This window comes from Diceros bicornis, chromosome 4, assembly GCF_020826845.1.
Source record: "Diceros bicornis minor isolate mBicDic1 chromosome 4, mDicBic1.mat.cur, whole genome shotgun sequence".
NCBI classification, from domain to species: Eukaryota; Metazoa; Chordata; class Mammalia; order Perissodactyla; family Rhinocerotidae; genus Diceros; species Diceros bicornis.
The window spans coordinates 42853975-42878564 of NC_080743.1; the positions used below are offsets into that span (position 1 = coordinate 42853975).

The 24590-nt window shown below is 53.4% G+C and overlaps 1 pseudogene; it reads right to left on the reverse strand.

Annotated features, from left to right (window-relative positions):
- Positions 1-23487: 23487 nt before the first annotated feature.
- On the reverse strand, positions 23488-24481 carry LOC131402409 (L-lactate dehydrogenase B chain-like; annotated as a pseudogene).
- Between the last annotated feature and the right edge of the window lie 109 nt (positions 24482-24590).

Consider the following 24590-nt stretch of genomic DNA (forward strand, 5'->3'; position numbering starts at 1 on the left):
GCCAGAAGAACCTTAAGGGAAAGGGCAGAGGGAGATTCTCCCTCTTCCCCCGACAGGGGGAAAGTTCATGATGCAGCATCAGATGGAAAAGACAGGTTACAAATGGTAAATACTTGGCAGTTGTAAGTATACAAATAATCCAGCGGCCTGGGGCTAGAGGAGACCTGGGGAAAGTATGTAGATTGAGAGAAGGGCCCTCAGGACGGAGCCCAGGTGCTCCGACATCAAGCTATTGGGAAGGTGAAAAGGACCTGCTAGGGAGACAGAGGAGCAGCCCATGAACTCCAAGGAGAACCGGGAGAGGAGAGTGTTTCTAGAAGGAGGGAGTGGACACCTGGGTCATGTGCTACTAAGAGGTGGAGGAAAAGATGCTGAGAGAAGTATTTGTGTAATTGTGCATGTGGAGGTCATGGGTGGTCCTGATGGAGACAGTGCCCTGGAGGGGTGGAGGCCAGAGCTGCTGGAGAGGGTTGAAGAGCAAAAAGGAGTGAAGAGGTAGAGACAGTAGTGTAGACAGTGGGTGCAAGAGGCTCTGCAAGGAATGGAATGGTGGGGTCAGGGGGTGAGATATGGAAACTTGTTCAAATGCGTGTAGGATGAGAGACATTACAGCATCTCTGCTAGCAGGAATAAGCTACTGGTAAGACAGCAGAGATCCTGGAAGAGTGGACTTTGGGAAGGTGCGAGAGAATGGGGCCCAGAGTGCAGATGGAAGGGTAAGCCTCACAGGGAAAGAAGGGGCCCAAGCCAGCTGGGGCTCCTGGGCACACAGCCTCTGGCCTGGCTGCCCAGGGAGACTCTGCTGTGCTCCCCACCTCCTTCTCCCCCTCCTCGCATAGGCAGAGGAAGGAAAGTGTCCTGGCAGCAGGAGGAGGCTGGGGGAGGGGTGACTTAAGGGCATACAGTCAACTTTCAGGGCCAGTGTGGTGTCAGAGGTTTGAGTTTTCAGGAGAGACGGCTGAGCCTTAGGTGATCCTGGAAACTGCCCCATCCAGGGACTGGGGGCCCGGGGTTGGGGTCTCAGACCCACCCCAGTTTGCCTAGCTCACCCAGAGTCCCTCAGTGTCCTAAACCCCCAAAACCAAAGCCAGTGCTCAGGCTTTTTTCTCATACTTATTCCTCACTGTCCCTGGCAGCAGGATGTCATTCTAGATGTTTCTCAGTGCCCTCCCCCCACTTCTGCGCATTTGGTGCTGCCTCTCTCCGACCTTGGATCCATTGGGTGACTCCCACACTTGCCACCTCCTCCCTCTCCTCCATTCTGCATCCCACCCCTCATCCAAGGAGGCAAGTGGTCCCAGGGGCCCAGATTCACCCAGCCCCACTTGCCCAGACAGCCCTAGAGGAAAGGCCTTCAGGGACATCTGGAAAGCCATTCACCAGAGGCCTGGACCTTGGACTGTGATTCAGAGCAGGCTTTCAGGAGAGCCAGGCTGGAGAGGAGCTATCGGCCAGGCTGGGGAGGGCTGCCTAGGAAAGCACAGCTGCTGGGAAGGGCATGCCCTCTGTGATCTCATCCCCATGAGGGACCGTGCCTTCCCTGCGCCTGGCCTGGCCAACTGCCATGGGTGTGCAGGGCAGGGGGGTGGGGGTGGGGGGCTTGACCAGTGCCTCCAGCACACACTTCTGCTCCTGCCTCCACTTCAATCCACTGCTCAAGTTGACCACAATGCCACCATTCAAACTGTGTGTAAAAGACTATTCAAGGATGTGGGGGAAAGTTCACGATGCAGCATTGGATGGGAAAGGCAGGCCACAAAATGGTAGCTAGTGTAAGATCTTAGTTTTGTGAAATACACAAAGAAACAAATTAAAATCACATAAATGGAAGCATAGAAAAAAATTGAAACAAAACTTGTGGTCATAAATCCAAACACAAAACATTGCAATCATGTAAATCTAAGTATAGAAAATGTTCGTGATGTAGTGTTAAGGGAAAAAGGCTTGTTACAAATGGTAACATCAATTTTGTAAAAAAAATTGCAATCACAAAAAATCTAAACATAGAAAAAATGTCACCATGTGAATCTAAACATCTATTCAGCACCCATTCTGTGACAGACACCCCTTCAAGTGCTTTATGTCGAATGCTCACAACAGCCCTTTGAATTAGATCCTCTTATCTTCATCTGCAAGTTACATATGAAGAAACCGAGGAACAAAGATTCGAGAGGTTAAGTAATTTGTCTCAGGTCACACAGCCCATCAGTGGCAGGAGTGCCATTTGGACCTGCACAGCCTGGCATGAAGATAAGACACTAAAAGAAACAATGTCAGTTATCTCTAGGCTTTGTGAGGGCTTCTATTGGTTTCTTCTTTGTACTTTTCTATATTTTCCAACTTTTTCCCAAAGAGCATGTTACTTTTGTTATCAATGCCTCTCCACTCCCACTCCACGTGACCCAAGTAGGAATTTTTAAAGTAACAAAACAAGACAAAAATTTCCCAGGAAAGTATTCCTCCTGCAGCCCCGGAACTTGCTCCCGCCCGGGGCTGGCTGTTGGAGGATGAAGTAAGTGGCCTGGGGCCTGGGAAGGCCAGCGGGAGGGCTCAGCTCTCCTCTTTGTGCCATGTGGCCCCTTGGCGGGTCCCAGAGGCCCTGGGCTGTGCCCCTGAGGAATCTCAGGCCTCCCCACCGAGGCCACCCAGGTCTTGGGCGGGGGCCAGGCCTCAGCCTGGTTGGCCTTGAGCGCTAAATGTGCTGTACTGGCCTTCCCCAGAGCCTTGGGGGAGGAGTATTAGTGCGGAGCTGGAGGCTGTGGTGGGGTGGAGGTGGGGGGGAGCCAGCTGAGGAGTTTGGAAGCCTCTCCTTGGTTTCTTGGCCCTGACACCCCCACCACATATTTCCACCCTACATTGTTGGGCCTCCACACAAAGCCAGCTTCCCCTCTGCGGCATCCAGCTGCTGTTGGAACCCTCTTAGTGGCCAAGGGCTTGTTACCCCAGCAGCAATGCAGGCCTTGTCAACTCTCCAGAGTGCAGAGTAAGGGCCTCAGAGTCAGAAACACTTGGTTTGAACTCTAGCTCTGGCTCTTAGCTGTGTCACCTTAGAACCTGAGTTCTCTGAGCTTCAGGTTCATCGTTTGTCAAAAGGGCTGATGATGACTGCGAGGATTACACAAGACAGCATGAGTCACATGTCTAGAGCAGGGGACAGGCTCCATAAATATGCTCCCCAACTTGGCCTCCCTGTAAGTCCTTCCTGCTGCTCTCAGCAGTCCCTGTGCAGCCACTCAGAGTAGACCCAATATCTCCAAGGCGTCTCTTCCCCAGGCAGGCTTTCCCTGGGGAAGCCATCCCAGGATAGCACGGTGCCCAGGCAGGCTGCCATCTTGGTCTTTCTAGAGCAATTGGTCAAATGCCTGACTCCATTGGAATCCCTGGGAAGCCTGCTTGAAAATGCAAAGTCCTCCACTCCACCCATGCAGAGTCTAGGAAGGAGGCCCAGAATCCAAATTTTTACAATCTCCCCAGTAGTTCTGATGGGAGCCAGTGCTCCACCGTCTTCCAGTTGGCAATGTCCTGCCTTAAGTGTGTCGCCCACAAGTGGCAAATGCTAGGCTGCTGCCTGACCAGCTTGGACCTGAGAGGCTGTCCCTCTGGCCACCTCCTGCCCTCCCTACTCAGTCCCCTGGGTGTGCCCCATGGGGTGTGCTTGTGCCACAGCTTGTGTGTTTGTGTTGCTTCCAGAGAAGCTTGTCCTGCCATGCTCTGCTCTGAAACTGGACAGCAGCTGGCGCCAGGAGCCCCAGCCTCCCAACTCTAACACAGAATGTTCATTCATATAGAGGCCTGGGCAGACAACCTCACAGGACTCCTGGAGTGAGCCTGATGAGCTGCATCTATGGCTCTGCTGCCTCTGCGGCAGGCTGGACGGGTCGTAGCCCCATGAACAGAGCACAGAACTCAGGCCACCAAAGACCCTGCCCTGAGAGCCCTGCCCTATATTCCAGAACAAGCCCTCAGTGGGAGGGGCCAGTTGTGGAACAGCCGGTGGGGGGCTGCCCGTTGGTCTGTGACTGGGATCCAGAGGCCTGCGGAGAAAATACCGGGCCCCTCCAGCCCTGAGGCTGATCATGTCCCTGGACAGTGTGGACAGCTGTGAGGCCCCGGGGGGTAGCCGAGCCCCCTGAAGGGCAGTGGCCTCTGTGACTCCAGGCAGCCACCCCCTGTGCTTGGCCCTTCAGTCATCTCAGAATGTGGCCCCCTGGGCTGGAGGGGGCCTTAGAGAGACCCAGTGTCCCTTAATCCCTGACTCCCTGAAATGCTCCCTTGGACAGCGTGCTCACGGACAGCCAAGGCAGTCCCTGTTCCAGCTGGCCAGCTCTGATTGTTAGAGCATTCTTCCGTAGGCCTGTGTCAGGCCTGCATCCCTGGAACATCTACCCAACGTGCCCCCTCTTCTAAGGCAAGCCCTTCAGATACTTAGAGACAGCATCATTCCCTCCTGGAGCTGCCCAGATCATCATCAGTGCCTGAACCCCTGGGTTCAAATGAAACTCTTGGAATCTGTTTCCTCATCTGAAATGGACACAACCACGGCTACTACTTACTGAATGCTTGCCCTGGCCAGGCTCGGCACTAAGCACCCTGCACAGCAGTGATTTGACCCTTGGCCAGCCTCCCAGGCACTGGCTCCAGGCCTGCTGGGACGAGGTACGAGCTCCCTCTGCTGGACAGCAGGTGAATCGCAGACAGGAAAGGAGAGGACAAGGTGGAATCACAGACAGGCCCAGTGGGAGTGTCCTCAGAGGTGGTCTGGCCCAGCCTGGTGTTTTACAGATGAGGAAACTGAGGCCAGGGTGGCCGCCTCACTGGATGGAGTTTTCCTGCATGGTCCCCAGATTGAGGAGCTCCCCCCACAGAGGGGAGCTGGGCAGGTCAGTCCTAATGGGCTCTCTGACTCCTCAAGCCCCCTTTTGAACCCATCCACCTCACTCCTCTGGGCTGCCCAGTGGAGAGGCAGGAGCCAGTGTGGTGGGGAGGACATCGCCACGCCGCGGGCACAGGGCAGAGGCTGAGGCCCCTGCTGTGCCCTTCCACCAGCAAGCTGCAGTTTCATGGAAGGTCCTGAAGGGCAAGGCAGGAAGTCGGGAGGGGTGGGCTGTGGCGTCCATCCAGAGCACACCGTCCCTGGGAAGGACAGAGGGCCAGAGAGCTGGGTCTCTCAGCCTGTGCTGCTCAGGGATATCTATGTCCTGCCTGGATTTGCTCATCCAGCTGATAACAAAGTGGTGGGTAGAGGCCCAAAGGGGCTTCCAGTCAGGAGCACTAGCAGACTTGGAAGATTCTGGAAACTTTGTAGCTTCTCCACTTTTGCCATTCATGATAGTGGCTCTCATTTATTGAACACCTCTTTGCTAGGAGCTGTGTAATGTGCTTAATGGGTATTATTTCTTTTCCTTTCAGTAATACTACAAAGTAGGTATTAATAGGGCCATTTCATGAACGGGGAAACTGAGCCTTGGAAACATAAAGAAATGGTCACGTATCTAGAAGAGCTGGGATATGAACTCACGTCCTCTGACGTGAATGCCTTTCTACTAACTGCATTGCCTCTAGTTTGTTCTTGCCTCCCTGTCCCCTCGGTGATTAGCTCAATCAATGAACCCCACAAATGAACAGGACCTTCCACCTTGACTTCCCCCCTCTCCCTTACCCACTGTCCCTGGGCAAGAGCATCCCCTCCTGTGGCTTCAGTCACGGTCTGGGGCCTGAAGATGCCTCAGGCCGGGTCTTCCTGCACCGCTGACTCAGCTATATGGCTATCTCCTGGACACCTTTGGCCAATGTCCCTCAAACATTTCAAGCTCACATGCTCCAAACCCAGCCTGCTCTCTCCATAGCCCCCAGCTGCTCCTCCTCCTGTGTCCCCATCTCAGTCCGTGGTCCCACTATCCACTCCACACCTCCAGTCACTGAGTCCTGTGTTTTTCTTCTTTTAACCTCCAGACTCCGCTCACGGTTTTCCTTCCCTGCTGTGACGGCCTTAATTCAGATGCTGCCCCACCCCTTATTCCACCACTGCCTCCCAAACTTCCCTTGTGATGGTCACTCCCCAGGGATTCTTCCTTCTGATCCTTCCCCACCTCTGCCCAACTGATCTTTCTAAAGCTCGGTTGGACACCTGTCACTCCCTGCTTGTAAATTCTTCAGTTGCTCCTATTGCTTTAAGAAAAAAAAAAAAAAAAATCAACCCCCTAGCACTTGACATCTGCCTTCTCCCTCCTCTCCAGCTCACACACTTCCCACCCCAAAGCCAGCTGCGAAGAAGCACCCGGAGCTCCAGACCTCGCCGCGCCTTCTGCCTCCCCCCTGCCTGGCTAATGCCTCTTCATCCTTCCTGTCTCACCTCAAACACACCCTTGTCCGTCCGGGAAGGCTCCCTGGACACCGCTGCCCCTCAGCTGGTTCAGGGTTTGTGATCTGAGAAGGCACGCCTCTTCTTACCTCTCTGTCAGAAATCTTAATGCAAGATATTGTTGAAGATCTTAATTTCTTTTCCCTTAGATGATGAGATACTTGAGGGTTTTGTGTCTTTTCTGTGTAATACCCATGGCTAAGCTGGTGCCTGCCATCTAATAGGGGATCGCTGAGTGAATGAATGATGAATGAACGAATGAATGAAGAAGGTAGACCTGAGCCAGAAGTAGGAAGAGCGGAAGTGGCTGGGAGAGGAGAGGGTGGCCCAGGAGCCTGCTCTGAGGAGCGGGTGAGCGTCCCATGGACACAAATTTCTCCTGTGTCTGGCTGCATGTCAAGGGGCCTCCCCTTTTCCTGCTTCCCCCTGACGGTCAGTGACTCCTGGACCCTAGCTCCAGGAGGGCAACGGGCCTGGAGGCTGATCAGGGACCTACACATTAAACTGAGACCATCCCTCTCCCTCCAGCCTCCCCAAGGCCCTTGGGGCTGGTGGGAGGAATGGAAGCGTGAGGTCGTGGGATGGGTCACCTTCCCCACCCAGCACTGATTATGCACTGACTGTGTGCAGGGCCCTGTGCTGAACCCCTGGGCTTGTGCCCGTACAGTGTGACCATCCTTTGGTCTGGCTGCAGGTAGAACTAGGGTGGGCACAAGCTGCAGAGGACAGGACTGAGCTCTGGCAAATGAGTTCTAGAGGACAAATTCAGCAGGGCGAGGCTGCCTAGAGCTGGGGCCGTCAGCCAGGAGGAGAGACTTGGACTGGATCTGGAAGCAGAGAGAAGCGTCAGGGGCATTGCTAGAGGCGGGAGACCCTGCGTCGAGGCTGGAGGTCAAGACACACGGGTGTGTGTTCTAGGGACGAAGAGCAGATGCTTTACCTGGGCAGGGGCTTTGGGAGGGAGTAGTGGGAATTTAGTTTGGAAAGGGGCATTGGAACCAGGTCCTGGAGGGCTTTGCCAGGCCAAGGGGTTCGGACTTGAACCAGTAAGGTCAATGGTGAGACCACAGAACAATGGGAAGGACCTGGGGTGGGCACCCAGGTCCTTGTCCAGGCCAGGCCTGGGCTGCTGTTTGTCTTCTGAAGTAATCCCACGCAGGGTGGCCCGGCAGCCCCTGCTCCCCTCACCCCCACCTTGCCAGCTGAGGGGCCATTCCCACGGAGGCCAGCAGGGGGCAGGACTGACTCACGATGTTTCCTTAGCCCAGGTCTGGGGAGGGGAGGCCCTTCTGGGAGTGGGGAGGAGCACCAGGCCTGGAGGGAACTGGCCAGCTGTGCATAGCCTTGCAGGGCGGGCAGGCCGGCTCCTTTCCTCAAAAGGCCACTGTGAGGCCACTGAAGCTGCCAGGTTGGGTGACCTAACAGGACAGCCCTGGGGTGGGCACCTACCCTTTCTGGGCATACATCCCCACCCCAGCCCAGCTCTCTAGCTCTGCCCCTTTGCCTTTGGTGTCCCAGCCCCTCCCTCCCAGTGGGCCCCAGCATCAGGAAGTATCTGAATTGGGCCCCTCAGGGCACTCCAGCCCCTTTGGAATCAAACCAAATCACAGAATGCTACTAGTGAGGAAGAAGTCCCATTCCCCTGCTCACTCCCTTCCCTACAGGGAAGTCGTTCCTGTGGGTATTTGGCAAAGATTTATCCAGCAGCCTCCCTTGCTGCTAGGGACAGGGACTCAAGGATGCAAGGGCAGTGTGCAGACTAGGCAGCGTCCCGGCCCAGGGCCCCCAGTGCACAGGGCAGCGGACTCCTGTGACTCAGTGGGAGGGGCTGGAAGGGCTGTGAACAGAGTTCCTAAAGCCCTGAGGAGGAAAGAATGCTTCTGCTCAGCAAGGGCTGCAGAAGCCTTGACAAAGGAGGTGGCACTGGAGATGGACCTTGACACTTGAGTAAGATTTTGCCAGAAGGAGAAAAAGGAGGGGCGTCACAGACAGGGGACCCAGCATGAGCAAAGGCACAGAGGTAAGGCTGTGTTTAGAGAACATTGGTGAACAGATATAGTTATAGATGCTTTCCCCACCCCCAGCTTTATTGAGATATAATGACATGTAACATTGTGTCAGTTTCTGGTGTACAACATAATGAACTGATATATGTATATATTGCAAAATGATTACTACAATAGAGTTAGTTAACTATATATTTTTAATGACCACTTGCTGTATGGCAAACATTGTGCTGTGATATTTATTTGTGTTATTTCTATTTCTCACATCAACCCTCAAGGTGCCGTGATCCCCACTTTACAGATGAAGAGGCTGAGGGTCAGGGAAGCAAAATGACAACCATGGTAAGAACCTCAGGAGCTGACATCCCAGCCAAGGACCGTGGGACCCCACTCTGCTTCCATAGGACTGGACCTGGGGGGGTGGATGGGTAGGAGGAATCGCACAAAGACCAGAAAAATCCTCCTTTTCTGGAGGACCCCACCCTTGGCCCCAGCATCTCTGGCCAGGCTGTAAGATCTTCTGGTCTGACACCTGTTCTCAAATAGCCATCTATTTGTTGGCCTATTCACTTTTTCTTTCCTTTTAGAAAAGTTCTTGTGCGAATTCCATTCTCGTGGGTCAGAGATTTTGTCCAGGCCCGGGTAAGAGAGAAAGAGCAGGAGGGACCCTGAGGCAGAGAGAGAGGAGGAGGGGCTGGGCCAGACCCCAGGGCAGGTCAGCTGCCCCTGCAAGGCTGGTGCTGGTATTTAAGGGTTGGATCCTCTCCCCAGTCTCTTTTGTCTCCCCTGTCTGAGGGGCATGGAGGCGCTGAGAGGGCAGACCTCCCTCCAGGGCCCTCCTCTTGCAGTTTAAAGAGAGGCCTGCTCCTCAGGGGCCCCCCTCCTCTGCAGAGCAGCCTCCAAGCCTCCCTGCTCAGGCTGTGGTGCAGCTGGCCTCATCCTCCGATGGCCCCTTCTTAGTGATCAACCAGTGCTTTTAGACTGCCCACTCACATCTTTTCCTTACCAGGGGTTCCTTAAAGATCAATTTCTATACAAATATCCAATCATTATGTTGCACACCTGAAACTAATATAATCTTATATGTCGATGATACTGCAATAAAAACAATCAATTTTAAAATTACAAAAATTATGGTAAATACTATAAGAGCAGAGAAGGGCCTATAAAAATCGAAAGCATTCTACCCACCCTTTCCCCTTGCCCTATGCTATTCCCCAGGGAACCAGTCCTAACAATTTCTTGTTTATCCCTTTATAATCAAGCATATATAGCTATAAGTCATTATATGCATTTTTTTTTTAATACAAATGAGACCATATCATAACCATGTTGTTTTGCAGCTTGCTTTTTTTTCATTTAGTGTCATATCTTGGACACTTTTTCCTGTCGATATCTGCAGATCTACCCATTCGTTGTAATGACTACTCCATTGTAAAGGCTTGAGTGACCAGTTGCTTTTTTGAAAGACATTTATAGGCTGCTTCTAGTTTTTGCTGTTACAAACAGTGCTGAGATGAACCAGTATATTTGTAGGTTAATTGCCAGCTGACTAAAATTTGAAGATGTATTCCCAAATTGCCTTCCAAAAATACTAACAATTTACGGTTCCACTAATGGTGTGTGAGAATGCCCATTTATTTACATCTGCACCAACACTGATATTATCCAACTTTTAAATCTTTGCTTATTTGATAGATTAAAAATAATATCTCATTAAAAAAACTTAAATGCCTTTAAAAGTGAGGCCGAGCATACTTTTCTATATTTGTTGGCTATTTTAATTTCTTTTCCTTTTTTTTGTGAATCCCATGTTATCGGCTTTTGATCATTTTGGGGGAAAGCTAGTCATCTTTTTCATTGATTTGTAGGAGCTCTTTGTATATTAAGGAAATAAGCATCTAAGATCCATGTTATTATTTCCTCCGCTACAAACTCCACATTTGGAAAAAATTTGTTAAACAGTGGTTGTTGTTATTACTTCTTTCTCCATTTCCTCAATCTGATACTTGTACATGGACCCTCAGAATGTTTATCAGCACAAGATGGCCAGTGTTTCTGCATTGAGTTGATATAATTCCAGCCAAAAGCAAAGCCTTGGAATTTTTGTTAACCCCAGAAGCCTCACCATGGCTAAATATAGGATGTCCATTGGCTTTCTGAAATATTTTAAGTGGCTTGAGAACTCTGGAGGTCTGGGGCCCTAGAGTGGGAGCCGCAACCCTCGAATGGCCCCTGTAGCGTGGCTCACTTGAGCAGCAGTGTGGTCCGCACCTGTGTGTATCCCTCTGTCCAGCTGTGGATTCTTCTCTTCTGGTGAGTGGGCCGAGGGTTTGCATATTTTCCGCTTTGTTTATAGGCACTTAGGGGTGTGGGTCCATCTTCCCTTCGGCAGAAAGTCCCTGAGGCAGGACTGAACCTGCCCCCTGGCCAGGCCCAGTGGGACTTTACTGGTGCTGAGTCCTGGGGATTGAGGAGGAGATGGAGGAGGGCAGGATAGGGGCAGGAAAAGGCTCACTCTGAGAGCCTCCCAGTGGCCCCAACTCCTCTGGCCTCTCCACTTCCTTAGGGAAATCTCCCCAGAGCCAAGTCCTGTTCCCTTGAGGGTGGGTATATGCCTCCAGGCAGGATGAGAGGTGGTTTGCAGAGCCCTAGATTGGGGAGTGGGGGGCTAGACACCAGATATTCCCTGTGTGTCCTGAGGAGGAGTAGGGGGCACAGATGGTGGTGGGGTGGGAGCAGGTGGTGAGGGAAGGCCTTGGGCAGGGGGAGACGGTTTTCAGACTTCTGGTCACCCATTCCCCAATCTAAACGTGGTTTTACCCGGTGACACTTTTCCTTCCCAGTTCTGGGCTGTGTGTGGGAGGGTGGCTCTGAGATCTTAGTGGGGGTGGGGGGGTGGGGAGGGGGAGCAGAGCTGAGGAAAGAGGCCAGAAACCTGGTGGAGCCTCTGTAGCTGACTTAGAAGCCTCCAGGTTGGTTTGTTTGTTTAACGCAGGGCTGACTTTTATGAGACCGCCACATTCCTGGGGATTGGCAAGTGAAGGTGATTAATGGGGTTGGCTATGGCAGTAGGAGCCGCAGGAGGCAGAGTCGGAGGAAGCCAAGAAGTACTCCGAGTTGCCACCCTTGTAGCCCCAGGTTCCCAGTGCTGTGGCGGACGCCCAGGAGGATTGACACCTCTGCTGACCCAGGGTGCCCACCCTGGGGCTGGGGAGGGAGACCTTGGGCTTAGGTGGGGGGAAAGTCCCTCTGCCTCTTCTCATTAATGCCCCCAAGCCTTCCAGGGCATGCCGGCTTGGCCCTGCTCTCTGGTGGGTAGACCCGAGGCTGGGAGGCGGCATAGCCGGGGCAAGGGCCAGAGGCAGGCCAACCTGGGTTCTGTCTTGGAAATGCTCCTGGGCCAGTGACTCACCCGCTGAGCCTGTGTTTCCTCTTTAAAACAGGCCTGGGAGGTAACTTATAGACAGTGCCTGGTCCACTCTCCCTAAACGTTATCTCATTGGCTCCATCAGCCCGCCTGGGCCCAAACAGGGTCAGAGGCAGTGAGGAAGAACCACCCCTTCTTCCAGATGGTTTACTTTGGTCTGCAGGAAGATTATCTCACTAAATTGACAATGAATTTGAATGCCAGTTCCGTGTACGGATGGCACCACTCAGTAAGTGTGTTAGCTTCTGTTTCCTCTATCCTGGTCCCTGTCTCACCTGTCACCCAGTGATGACACTCAGAACATGGTAGTGAAGATGAGGCCCCGAGCCAGAGCTGGGCATACGAGGGGCAGACCCGGGCCTGCCACACAGGATCTGGCTTTGGGGGCTGTTCCACATCTGCAAAGGGGGCCCAGCAGGAGCCTGTGCTCTGGCCACTGTGAGGATTAGGTCACTCCTGCTGTGCCTGTGCTCGCCCTCGCTCGGCAGGGCCCTGCCCACTGGAATCTGACTCTGGGTCGACTGTTCTCATCTGTAAAATGGGCAGGTCTTGAAGTCTCTTTCAGCTCTCAGCTTTGAAACCAGTCTCTACCACTAGCTCTGGGCCTGGGCTGTCCGACTCCACGATCAATTTAGTAGGCTGGGTCCAAAGAGTAGGCCTAGGTCGAGAACTCAGGACACAGCCGTTTGAGTGGAAGAGGGGTCAGGAAAGGCCTGGAAAATGAAGGGGCAGGGTCCCCCCGAGCTGGGGGTGAGAGAGGAGGTGCTCAATGGTAGCAGACATGGGATATGTGTGTGCGTGTGTGTACGTGTGGCTAATGTCAGTGGTGTGTGTGTATGTGTGTGTGTGCACGAGTGTGTGTGTGTATGTCTCCAAAAATAGCATTTGTCCCATTTTCTTGTTTTTCTAGAGCTGGCCCGATTGAGGCAGGGTCTGTCCTGGAACACAAGCCATGAGTGTGTGTCGGAGGTAATGTGATAAAATGTAGCCCTTGGTAAGGCCACAAACCAAAGTCTGCTCCATTTCTTTGGCGGTGTTTGGGGATTTTTTATGCACCTGCCACCCATGAAATCAAGGGCTTCTGTGTAATTCATTCCCTCAAGGAACGTCCTAAGCTAGGCCCAGGAGACGGTACTCTAGGTCCGAGACTGGGCCTGTGGGTACCAGAGATAAAGGGAGGCGGAGACGTGATTCCCACGGCCCTGAGCCTGCAGCCGGTGGTGCAACGCAGAGAATAGGAACCGCGCGTGGAGAGCTGTGGGTACTCGGGCTGTGGTGGCACAGAGGGGCTGCAAACTCTGCCTGGGAGGGGACAGCAGGAGGCCCCACCACCAAGTGGCCATGAGCCTACAATGAAGACCGGATGGGCATCAGCGCGGTCCCCACCGTGGGCCAAGGTCCCACTTGTGCAAGCACACAAAGGTGTGAAAGAGCACAGGCAGGAGGACAACTAGGGGTTGCGGTGCGGCCAGAACCCGAGGGACAAGGACAGTGGGATGGACAGATGGAGTTGCTCATCCTGAGGGTCACTTCACTGAGGCCTCGGGGGCCTGGTGTAGGAGTTTGGACTTTGGCCTGTGGGCAGGGGTCACACGCTCAGCCATCTGCAGGGGCTGGGGTGGGAAGGGCGGAGTGAAGACGCGGGTGCAGGAAGAACTTGGAGCTCCCCTGGCAGCTCTGGCCGCCGTCCTAGGTGGGCAGGCAGGCCCAGTGTGATATGTCGCCCAACGAACTCTTCAGAGAAGCTGGAAACCCAGATTTTTATGTGGCCACTTTTATTTTTAGATGTTAGCGACTAATTCAAATTTAACACATAGCAAAACAAAAACACATGGTGCAGGTCAAACTGGAATGGTCCGTGACCTGGATTTGGCTCACAGGCTGCTAGTGTGCGACTTTTGCTGCAGTCGGGGGGAGGCGCCACAGTTCCGAGTGGGGACGACGGGGTCAGAGTGGGGACGGCAGGGGTCACACCACTCGCTGTGGTGGCATTTTGGAGATGGCTGTAAGGAGGGCAGAGTCGAGGGAGGCAGAGAGACCAGTTAAGACGCTAATAGAAAAATCTCATTCTTCTTTGTTCATTCACTGAACAAATGTTCACTGGGCCCTGCTCCGTGCCAGGCACTGTTCCAGGCGGGTGCTGCTAGGGGCAGCCAGAGGCGCAGTTCATCCTGGTTAAGAGTATGACAGATACCCTGCGAGCCCCAGCATCCAAGGTGGCACATTTGTGACTTTGTTTTCAGGTTCCTATGTCTCCTTCAGCCCGATTTTCCCCACCCACAGGCCAAGGTCTAGGGTAATTCTCCTGTTCCCTCCAGCATCCTTTCCAGTCTCTGCAGGCCCCAAGGCTATACCTCAGGTCCCAGGCCAAATCCACCCTCTGCAGGGCCCCCATCACAGCCTCTTTTCTATATTTTGCCCCCACTTGGGTCATAGCCCCCTTCTCCTCTGGAGTTGATCGCTCCCTCTTTTGGAACTCACGGGTTCTCTGAAGGCTCCCTTTTGCTTCACAGCTTTGCCCTCCACGCTCATCCTCCAGCCCTTGGATCCATGTGGGAGAGGGGCCTCCCTCCTGGTTCCCCGGTCTTCTTGTCAGCGGGACAGTAGCAGAGCTTTTACTCTGGACCCAAGCTAACACTCACGTACTCGTGCATCTAGCTGAGCAGCCACCCCAGGCCGTGTTAGACCAGGCACTGGGGGTCACAGGGAGGCGTGAGACTGCTCCCTGTCCTCATGGCATCCCAGGGAGTGGGGAATAAGGCCTGTCTGCCACCAACAGAACCACCACTTAACACCTGAGAGATGGTCCCTGTGAGCCAATGAGGGCGTGAGAGCACAGGGACCCAATCCTTAGAGCTAGGTACTGGACCTTCACGGGCTCATGGAAGCCTCAGCACAGCCCATGAATGTCAGCCCGTTATTGCACCATTGCACAGATGAGAAGACTGAGGCCTGGAGAGGTGAGTGACCTGTCCGAGACAGCATAGCTGTCAGCAGCTGTACTTGGTTTTGACCCCAGGGTGGTTGACTGCAAAGCCCAACTCCTTCATGGAGGAGAGGCAGGCCACTCACACTTGGGGGTCACTGAGGGCTAGCCTGAGTGGTGGCTGTTCCCCTCTCCCCTCCTTCTTCTCATTATGGTGTGTGGCCATTTTGGGGGTAGCAGTGAGAGTCGGGGGGCTGCTGAGACACGTTCCCAGGGGCACCTGCCCGGACTTTCTCTGGAAACGGGGAGTGCTTCAGGTTGACTGGTACATTATTTGCAGGGCAACCTGGCTGCTGGAGGGGTCCAGCAGCACCTCTCCCTTCTCTGGCCCTCACCCAGCCCTCTCTCTGGTCTCTGCGTCCATGGCACATGCTTCTCCTCTCCCGGCATATACGTCTTCTCCTAGACGAAGGATGGGCCCAGGATTAGGAGCCAGGGGCCAGTAACTCACCTGCGACCTCAACTCTGGGCCTGTAAAATGAGTGTACACACTGACTCTGCTAGAGGGATCTAGCAAAGATTAAAACATTGAAAATGACAGAAGGAAACTGCTAGAAAAATTATGAGGCATGACTCATTCACTCATTCAACAAGTATTTATTGAGCAGGTACTGGGCCAGGCCCTGCACAGGATATTAGGGCCACAGTCTCAAGAAGACAGACCCAGGGGCTGGCCCAGGGGCATAGCAGTTAAGTTCTCTCACTCCTCTTCTGCGGCCCGTGGTTTGCCGGTTCAGGTTCTGGGCGCAGACCTACGCACCGCTCTTCAAGCCATGCTGAGGCCGCGTCCCACATAGAGCAACTAGAAGGATGTATGACTATGACATACAACTATCTACTGGGGCTTGGGGAGAAAAGAAAGGGAAAAAAGGAGGAAGATTGGCAACAGATGTTAGCTTAAGGCCAATCTTCCTCAAAAAAATAAAATAAAACGCTAAAATAAATAAAGAAATAAAAAATAAATAAAAGGACCTATTGGAACATCACTAAAAAAAAAAAAAAAAAAAGAAGACAGACCCAGTTCCTACCTGCAGGGGGTTTACAGTCTAAAGGGGAAGCAGGTGTGAAATAGCCGCACAGATAAATACACAAGTACAAACCGAATTGTGCCCTCCAAGGTTGTTTAATGGGGCCCAAATAGGGGGTCAGGGAGGTTTTCCTGAGGAAATGGAATTTACGCTGAAGGATGGGGGTCAGCTCTGCACAGGGCAGGGAAGGGGCCGCCAGGCACAGAGTGTGAGTGCCAGGCCTGGAGTGGGGATGATGGCAGGGGGCAGGGGGGGTGCTGGGGGCCTGACGGGGCTGGATTAGACATGGCCCCGCAAAGGGAGATAAAGTGGGATTTCTCTTTAGTGACTGACAACAGTAAACCCCGATCTCCAGTCCTTTCCTCTTCTCCCCGCCTTCTCTACCCTCAGTGTCCATTCTGTGTGTTGAGAAATGGGGCCCTGAGAGAAGGTCTCAGTCCCCCACCCCCCACCTTGGCAGGGGGCAGCTGATTGAAAGCAGATGCCTTTGCCCTGGTGGGGCCCTGCCGGGAGCGGTGAGGCCGTGGTGGGCCAGGCTCCCCACTGCTGACCTCAGACCTGCACCGCTGGCATGTCCAGGCCGCAGACTCTCTGTCAGCAAGCCGCATCCGTCCTGCAGAGAGACGGTCACTGTGGCTGCCCACGCCCCCAACCCAGCAATTTCCCTGCCACGATGAGAAACCTCCTGTGCTCCCGGCCAAGGCCCAGCCTCCTCTGGTTGGGCCTGGAGCCCCGGCTGGAGGAGGGAAAGTTACCAGGTAGGTTCTTGGCAAGGCACAAGGCTCAGGAGAGGTCTCTGTCACCAATACCTGGTTCCTCAGCACACCTGTACCAGCACAATGTCACAAGAGACCACCATTGTGCCAAGTGCTAGGCTCTGTGCTGAGTGCTTTACATCCTCCCACTGAATCCTCACAACAGCTCCACCAGGGCCATACTGTTGGCATGGTGCATGACTGAGGCTCAGAGAGGGCACTTTGTCACACAGCTGGTGCGTGGCAGAGCTGGGGTTTGAACCAGGTTATTGGGCTCTAAATGCCATCACTCCAGTGGTCCCTACAGTGGCCCTGGCTGTTGCTCCCGTCCCCGTCAGACAGTCCCTGTGCTCATCGCTCCTGAGGGAGCCCAGGTCCCTCCAGGCTGCTCAAGCCCCAGAGGCCCCTGGAGGCCTGAGTCTCAGCACAGGGCACTGAGACGGACACAGACGATGTTGGAGCAGCCTCTGGGCAGTGGGAGCCCCTCTCTCAGGCAGGCTGGGCTCTGGACACTGTGGAGGGCAGTGTGCTTGCTGCTGATTTACAGTCTGAACCACACCAGGGGGTCCCTTCGCAGAGGGGAGTTACAATTTTGATGGCTGCCTCTGAATCCCCCTGGGAGCCACCTCCCCCACACCTCCCTTCTGGGGCTGCTGCCTCTGCCAAGATCCTGCCATCATCCCCCAGCCCCCACTGCGCACCTGGAGGAGTCAGCGATCTCCAGTGTCCCCCCAGAGATGCCTCCTGGGTCTTTCAGCAACACTAGTGCCACCCTGACTGCCCCTTGCTCTCAGGCCACCCTAGAAATGCATCCTCTTTCCTCTGCTCCCACAGGCTGTCCACCCCTCCTGCAGACCCATCCGCTGCCCCGTTGCCCTGGTCTCCCTGGTCCATTTTCCCCTCTTCTGTCCAACCCAGCATCTCTGCTTGATCCCCTCCTTCAGATACATCTTTTTGCTCTCAGTCAATCAGTCAACAAGCGTTCACTGAGCCATATGGACATATTGGCGAGAGCTCAGGCTCTGGAGCCAGGTGCCGGGGGATACCGAAATGCAACACTCTGATCCCCTCTTCTAGGAGCTCACATCTGGGGCTCCTGGGGCACAAAGAGAAAAGGGCTCCCCTGCTGCCCGGGCCTCAACTTTGGCTTCTCCCTGCTGTCTAGTTACTGAGAAGAAAAATAATACGGCAAGATGCTCCACTGGAGACCACTTTTTCTCTGCTATGTGCGAGAGTCGCCTTGGGGGTCTATGGGCAGGTGAGTCAGCAGCGAGGCTAACCGTCAAGTGGGTGCTGGGGGTGGCCGAGGTGTGCAGCTTTCTGGGGACTTTCAGACAGAGAGGAATAATGAGACCATCTGTGTTTTCGGGTCTGGAAGGAGAAGTAGCCCCAACCCCAGTACAGATCCTGGGGAAGGAAAAGGGACTCAACCGTGGCAGGGAAGCTCATCCAGTTTGCGAGGGGTGGACCCAAGAGCCCTGCAGACTCAGCGGTGGGAAGGGCCACGTGTGGGCGTGACAGGCCACGGGGGTGGGAGCAGGCCCGAGGGCACCCTAGCCGTTGTTGGAGTCATCCCCCTGGAAGATCTATGTGGCCTTGCAGGGCTCTGGGTGGCCAAGCACCAGCGTCCTCCTTCTGACCATGTGGGAGTAGAGTCAGCAGGCAGCAGGCCTGCTCAGAGTTCCAGTTCTCCTGGTCCTGGGGTGGAAGTGCACCCTCCACTTCCCTCTTCTGGAGTACAAAGACTTGGGGTTCTTGGGCAATTCAGAGGGAGAGGAAACTTCAAGAGGACAGTATAGGCTTCCTTCAAGTAGAGTAGATTGGGGTTGGGTGGTTTTAATTATAAATACGAAATCAAAGAAATGCGATAGTATTTGCACTCTGATTTATTGTTGCTGCTCGTAGTGGTTTTACTAAAACGACAGCTTCTATTTATCGAGAGCTCACTGTGTGCCAGATACGGTGCCAGGCCTTCCCTATACATTATTCTGCTTAATCATCGCAACGAGGTAGGCACTTTTTGTCATCATTTTACATGTGAGGAAACTGAGGCACAGAGAGGTTAACCAACTTGCCCAAAGTCACATAGCAAGCAAAGCCATGAACTGAGCTTATAACCCACGCTCTGTCTCTCTCCAAGCTGCTTCAACCACAGATCTCATCCTACAGCTGTGTTGAGGGGTTCCCTGCATCTGTGGGGGCCCAGGAGGAGCTCTGGGGTCTGGAGGCCTGGGGCCTGAGGTGGTGGTGCCACCATCAGGTAGCTGTCTCCAGCAGCAGCTGGATCCCATTACAGTATGGATGGCAGTCTCTGGAAAGCCACCTTCTCCTGGGCTGCGAAGGAACAGGGCAACCACAGCCGGTGAACTCTGGGGCCCTTCAAGTTCCCAGTGCCCGCCCAGCAGGGTTTCACAAACCTGTTGACGTTGACAGGGCAGCCTGTGTGGAGGGGGCAGGAAGCCGGGGGCCCTGTGGTCTGCCGGCATTGCTCAGAGTTTCCTGGGCTGAGCTCTTCCTGCAGGCCCTCCTCAGGGCTCTGCCGGGCCAGCGCCCCCTGTCCTGAGGCCTTCCTTGGCCCTGTCCAGCTCTGAGAGACAAACCCTACTGACTCGGAAGGGCCAGCAAGGCCCCGTCCTCTGGGTGCTGAGTCTTGGGAGGTCTTTGAGATTCTGGCCACAGCTTCAGGGTATCTGAAGGTTCTTGGGGACCATTGCTGAGAGGTGGGGCAGGGACAGCACTACCTGTAGTCAGAAGAGCCAAGCTCCACTCTCAGATCCACCTCTGACTAGGGCTGCGACTTAAGGCAGGTGTCTTACCTTTCTGAGCCCCCATCCCTCAGCTGCCTCACAGGGGTGTATAAAATCTGTGGCATACAGGAAAGTGTTCTGCAAGTGTGGGTGGCTCTAGCAGGGCTGTGGCCTGACCTTAGGCCTGCCCCTTGTTGGTCTCCCTTCTGGAAACTCTACCGAGGCTGAACTTACAGATTTCAGAAGAAAAGGGGAAAGGCATTCCAGGTAGAGAACAGCCTGAGCAAACACACAGCATCAGGAACATACACACACACACACATGCACACACACACATGCACACACACACACACGTTGAGCTCTTTGTGCCAGGAACTGTTCTAAACATTTTACATATATTAACTCATTTACCTCTCTTAACATCCCTATGAAGTAGGTATTAGCTTGCCCCTATTTTACAGATGAGGTAATGGAGGCCCAGAGAGGTAAAGTAACTTGTTCAAGGTCACACAGCTAGAAGTGGGGAGCCAAAATTTTAACCCAAGCAGTCTGTGATGAGAGCATGAGTAGAGGCAAGGGCAGTGGGCCTGGAAAGGGTGGGAGAGACATCAGAGACTGGACCATACCTGCCTTGTCCACGCCCATGGGGCCAGTGCCTAGTGCAGTGCCTGGCACACAGTAGGTGCACAAAATGTGTTCCTGGAACATGAACTCTGGAGACAGTGTGGCCAGCTTGCCTGTCTGGGGACACTGACGTTTTGCGCTATACGGGGATGCTGGAGTTGCTGGGTGGGGGCAGTATAGGCCCAGGGCTGAAGCCTCCCATTCCGCCTGTTTCCTCTTTGCTTGAGATTTGGTCCCTGCCCAGGCCTATCCCAGGGCAGTAGGCTCCTTCTCAATGGGCCTGCTGGACCCCCACTGGCAGGAGGGCCCACAAAATGGGCAGGCAGGAATTTTAAACTGTTCCTTAATCCCCCCGTGGCCCTCTCTTCTTAGGCGCAGTCTCTTCTCCCTTCCCCCTGGCACCAGCACACTAGCATCCTTCCCTCCCAGTGGAATGTTTGTAGCTCCCCCGGAGCTCAGGGTCTAGGGTGGGCTGGAGCTCTGGGGGGGACACACACAGACTTGGAGAGAGTGTTTGCTGCTGGCAGAGGCTGCTGAGAGACCAGCCTCTGTGCAGGGCTGGAGGTCTAGGGGGCTGGTGAGAAAGGAAGTTTTCATACTCTGTGGCACTTAGACCCCACTAGGAATGTGGCTTTGGGCCAGCATCCCTCTGGGCAAGAAAGGATGACTCGGCAGAAACAGCATCCTGACCCCACAGGATAACTGGAGCCGCTGTGTTGGGGGCGGGTGCCAAGTGGCAGGGCTGGTGAATTCATGACCCCTCCACCTCAACCTTCATCTCCCTTGCCCGCCCCCAGCACTCCTTAAGATGCCCTTCTCTGGGTAGCAACTTTCAGACAGACTTGGGAGGGGGCCCTGGGCTGGCCAGCTCTTTCCCACTCCAAGGGACAGAACTGATAAATGGTGGGGAGGAAGCAGTCTGTTGTTGAGGCCCCCAGGCCTGCCAGAGGGCAGGAGCCCAGCGTGATTCAGGGTGGGGGGCTCTGGGCAGTGGGGGAGCTGTCCTGGGCTGGGCACCGGGGAATTCCAGCCCAGGAGAGCCAATTGGAAGCACATGTGTTTAGACAGGCACAGAAACCACAAAGCTGCTGCTTAGTTCTTTGAGCCCAGCTTCTGAAAAATTAAGGAGCTATCACCAGGAACCCTGGGAAATGTGTCCCTTTGTCACCAGAGGCCCTCATGGTACAGACCAGTCAGGACTGGGGACTGCAATGGCACTCCAGTTGGCACCAGCCTCCTGTCCACTTGCACCCCAGGTCCTGAGCAGAAGTAGATGATGGTGGTGGTGGCGAAAATGACGACATGGTTACAGCTGTGGCTGCTGCTGCTGTTAGCATTTACTAAGTGTTTCCCACACACCCTGTTAACCACTTTTACCTGTTTAATCTCATGCATTCCTCATAACAACGCTGTAAAGTAGGTAGGTACTAGTCTTGACCTAATTTTTAGAAAAGAAACAGCATTGCAGAAGATTAAGTAACTTGTCTGAGGTCGCCCAGGTAGAGAGTGGCAGAATAAGCTTTGGAGTCTGGAATGTTAATGATTTGCTTGATTCATGACCCCCATCTTCTGCCCCTTGGAGGAAGGAGGAAGGCAGAGTGCCTGTGGCTCTGCTCCCCTCCCGTGGGTGCCACACAGTGACCGAGGGTCACCAGGGTTGTCCCATGGAAACACTGACACCTTTCTGGGAGCCATTGCAACACCCAGCGGTTTCCTGTGCAATGCATCATAGGGTGTTTGGGGTCTGGTGAGCAGTGCAGATCCTGGGATTTGGGGTAGAAGACACGAGTCTGCCTCCTGACTTACGAGCTGTGTGACTTTGACCCCTCACTCTGTCTCTCTGGATCTTGGCTTCCTCATCTGTAAAATGAAAGAGAAGAACACAATTTGCCATCCATTACCTGCCCAGTGAGATAAAATATAGACCATAAGGCCACAGCAGCCAGGGGCCTGACCAGACAGACAGCAGGGGGTGCTGGTAGAGGTTGAGGGGGAGGAGGTTGGGGGGCAGCAGGAAGGGAGTGTCAGGCTGGCATTGCACCGCTCTGCTCCCAGGTCAGGAGAGATGCCGGCAGAGATCAGGAGCTCCCTTCCTAAATGATGATAGCTCCTTTGCACCAATCCATCTGCCTGACAGTAATCACCTGGAGGTGACCCAGGAGCCTTTGGCAAGGAGACAGAGCTGAATCGCTGCATCTTCCCAGGAAAATCCCCTGGGTGGAGCTGTTTTAGGGGCCGGATGAAACCAGTGTCCTGTTTGCTGACCTCCCTGTTGACGGAACCTCTGTCCTGCTCTAACCTGGGCTTCTGTGAGTTGACTAGTTCCTGTTGCCCCAGCAACAGAGCAATCGTGGAGGTGGCTGCAAACGACTGTGTCAAATCACTCAATCACTTCTTGCACTCGGGCACTATGCCAGACAGGGGTGGTTACAGCTATGGCAAACTTAGTCACTGCCTGCAACTGAAGGTGGCTGAGACGATCATAAACACGCACGGAATAGGCAAATAACAGGCCCCGACAAATACATCTTGGCTGGTTGAAGAACTTGCAGAATCATGAAGACGTTATATTATGTCCTTTGCAGTTCTATCACTGAGTCTATTCAAAACCTTGGCAAACCAGTAATTTCCATAGGATGTGTATGGCCAGCCTACCTCCCCGTTACCCGATTCCTCAGCTCTTTATAAGGATTTATCAATAACAGCATATCCGTTCTGTTTGGGCTGTTATTATGGTTCTATCCTGGAACATCCTGTAGTGGTTATTTTTTGGAAACAGAATTTGATTCATAATCTCTTAGCAACAGAACTTTGAGGGCTAACGGTTGATGTACACTCCCAGCAAGATGATAGTGACTCGTGGGCAAACAAACCCACAGCAGCTGAGTTGGAGCACCCTCTGATTATGGGTTTAATTGTTTTAGGTCATCGAACGTCACCGGCACCCACCACGGGCCAAGCTTGCTTTGTTATATGTCTGAGAGCATTTGCTGCGGCAGCCACATACCTGGGGCCTAGGAAGACTTTCAGTCACCGGGTGCTCAAGGCTGTCACAGCGAGATCTCCTCCTTGGTACATGTCCCGGAGAGTGTGTCTGAGTGGCAAGAGGAGGGAGACAGGAACAGTGACCCCAGCTCTGTGCGTGCCTGCATGTTATATCCTCAGGAGCCCCTTGTGCAGCAGCGTTGGGACCGTCCTGCTGTGTGACAGCTGAGGAAGTGGCAGCTCGGGCAGGGGAAGCCACTGGCCAAGCTCACAGGCTGGCAGAGGCAGCGGCAGGATTGGAATCCAGGCCTGTGCAAGCCCCCAGCCTCCTCTCTTTCTTTCCTTTTCCTTTTTTTTTGTTTTTACAGTAGTTAATTTTATTTGTTCAAGGGCTCATATTGCAAGCATTCAACTAAGCATGGGCTTTGATTCTTTGAGCCCAAATTCACGTCTAGGAAGACAAAAGCAAACTGTCACACACGTACATGGACGAAAACTCACGGTTCATGGTTAATCACGTTGGAGTTTTGAATTTCTGCAGCCTAGAAGCCAGAAGTCATAGGTCTTACAGGTCCTTCTGGATGCCCCACAGGGTATCTGCACTTTTCTTGAGTTGAGCAACCTCATTGACCTTCGGCTTCTAGTTGATAACACAGTTAATCCCCCAGCATTCAGGATACATGGAAGGCTCAGGAAGACTTCATTCTCAATGCTGCACATGCCCTTGACCATCGCTGACATTGGATGGATCCTGGATAGATATTTCAACACGGATTCAGTGGGATAAACCACACTTCACCCAGGAGCCCGGCTGGTGTATCGTTTTAGCTTGATGACTTCCCAGACACATTCAACCATCTTATGCACTTCCTTCCAATTTTCACTATCATTGTCCATTCCCATTTCTGGATTCAGTGTCTGGAGAGAAATGCCTGCCACGTTCACTCCATTCCACACAGCCACACTTGAGTCGCCATGTTCTCCCCAAATCCATTCATGGCAGCTGCTGGGATGAATGCCAAGTTTTTCAGCTATAAAACAGTGAAATCTAGGAGATTCCAGATTACACCCACTTCCTATCACATGGTGGTTGGGTAATCCCCTTTTACTTTCCAGGTAACATGCGTGAAAGCATCTACTGGGTTGGAAACCATAATTATGATGCATTCAGGACTGTATTTGATGATCTGAGGACTAATGAATTTGAAGCTATTAACATTCCTCTGCACCAGATTGAGATGACTCTGTCCCTCTTGCCGGCGGACTCCAGCAGTTGCCATCACAATCTTAGAGTTGGTGGTCACAGAGTAAGCTTTATCTACCATGACTTTAGGTGTCTGAAGAAATAAGCTCCTGTGCTGCAGATCCGTCATTTCTCCTTTGAGTTTATCTTCCAAAACATCCACAAGGGCAAGTTCGTCAGCCAGAGACTTTCCCAGAGTGCTCATGGCACACGCCATACTGACTTGTCCAACACCCACTACCATGATTCTATTGTTTGGGACCGTTGCCTCTTCTCCTGCAACCAGGGCAATCAGTTTTCCCTCAAGAATTGCCATTGTGTACGGGAGAGAGAAGGCTCTGGGGATATAATAGTTGTGCAAAGAAGACAATGTCAGCTGCGGGCCCTGCATCTGCTTTTTCTGCTCATCCCATTACACATCATGT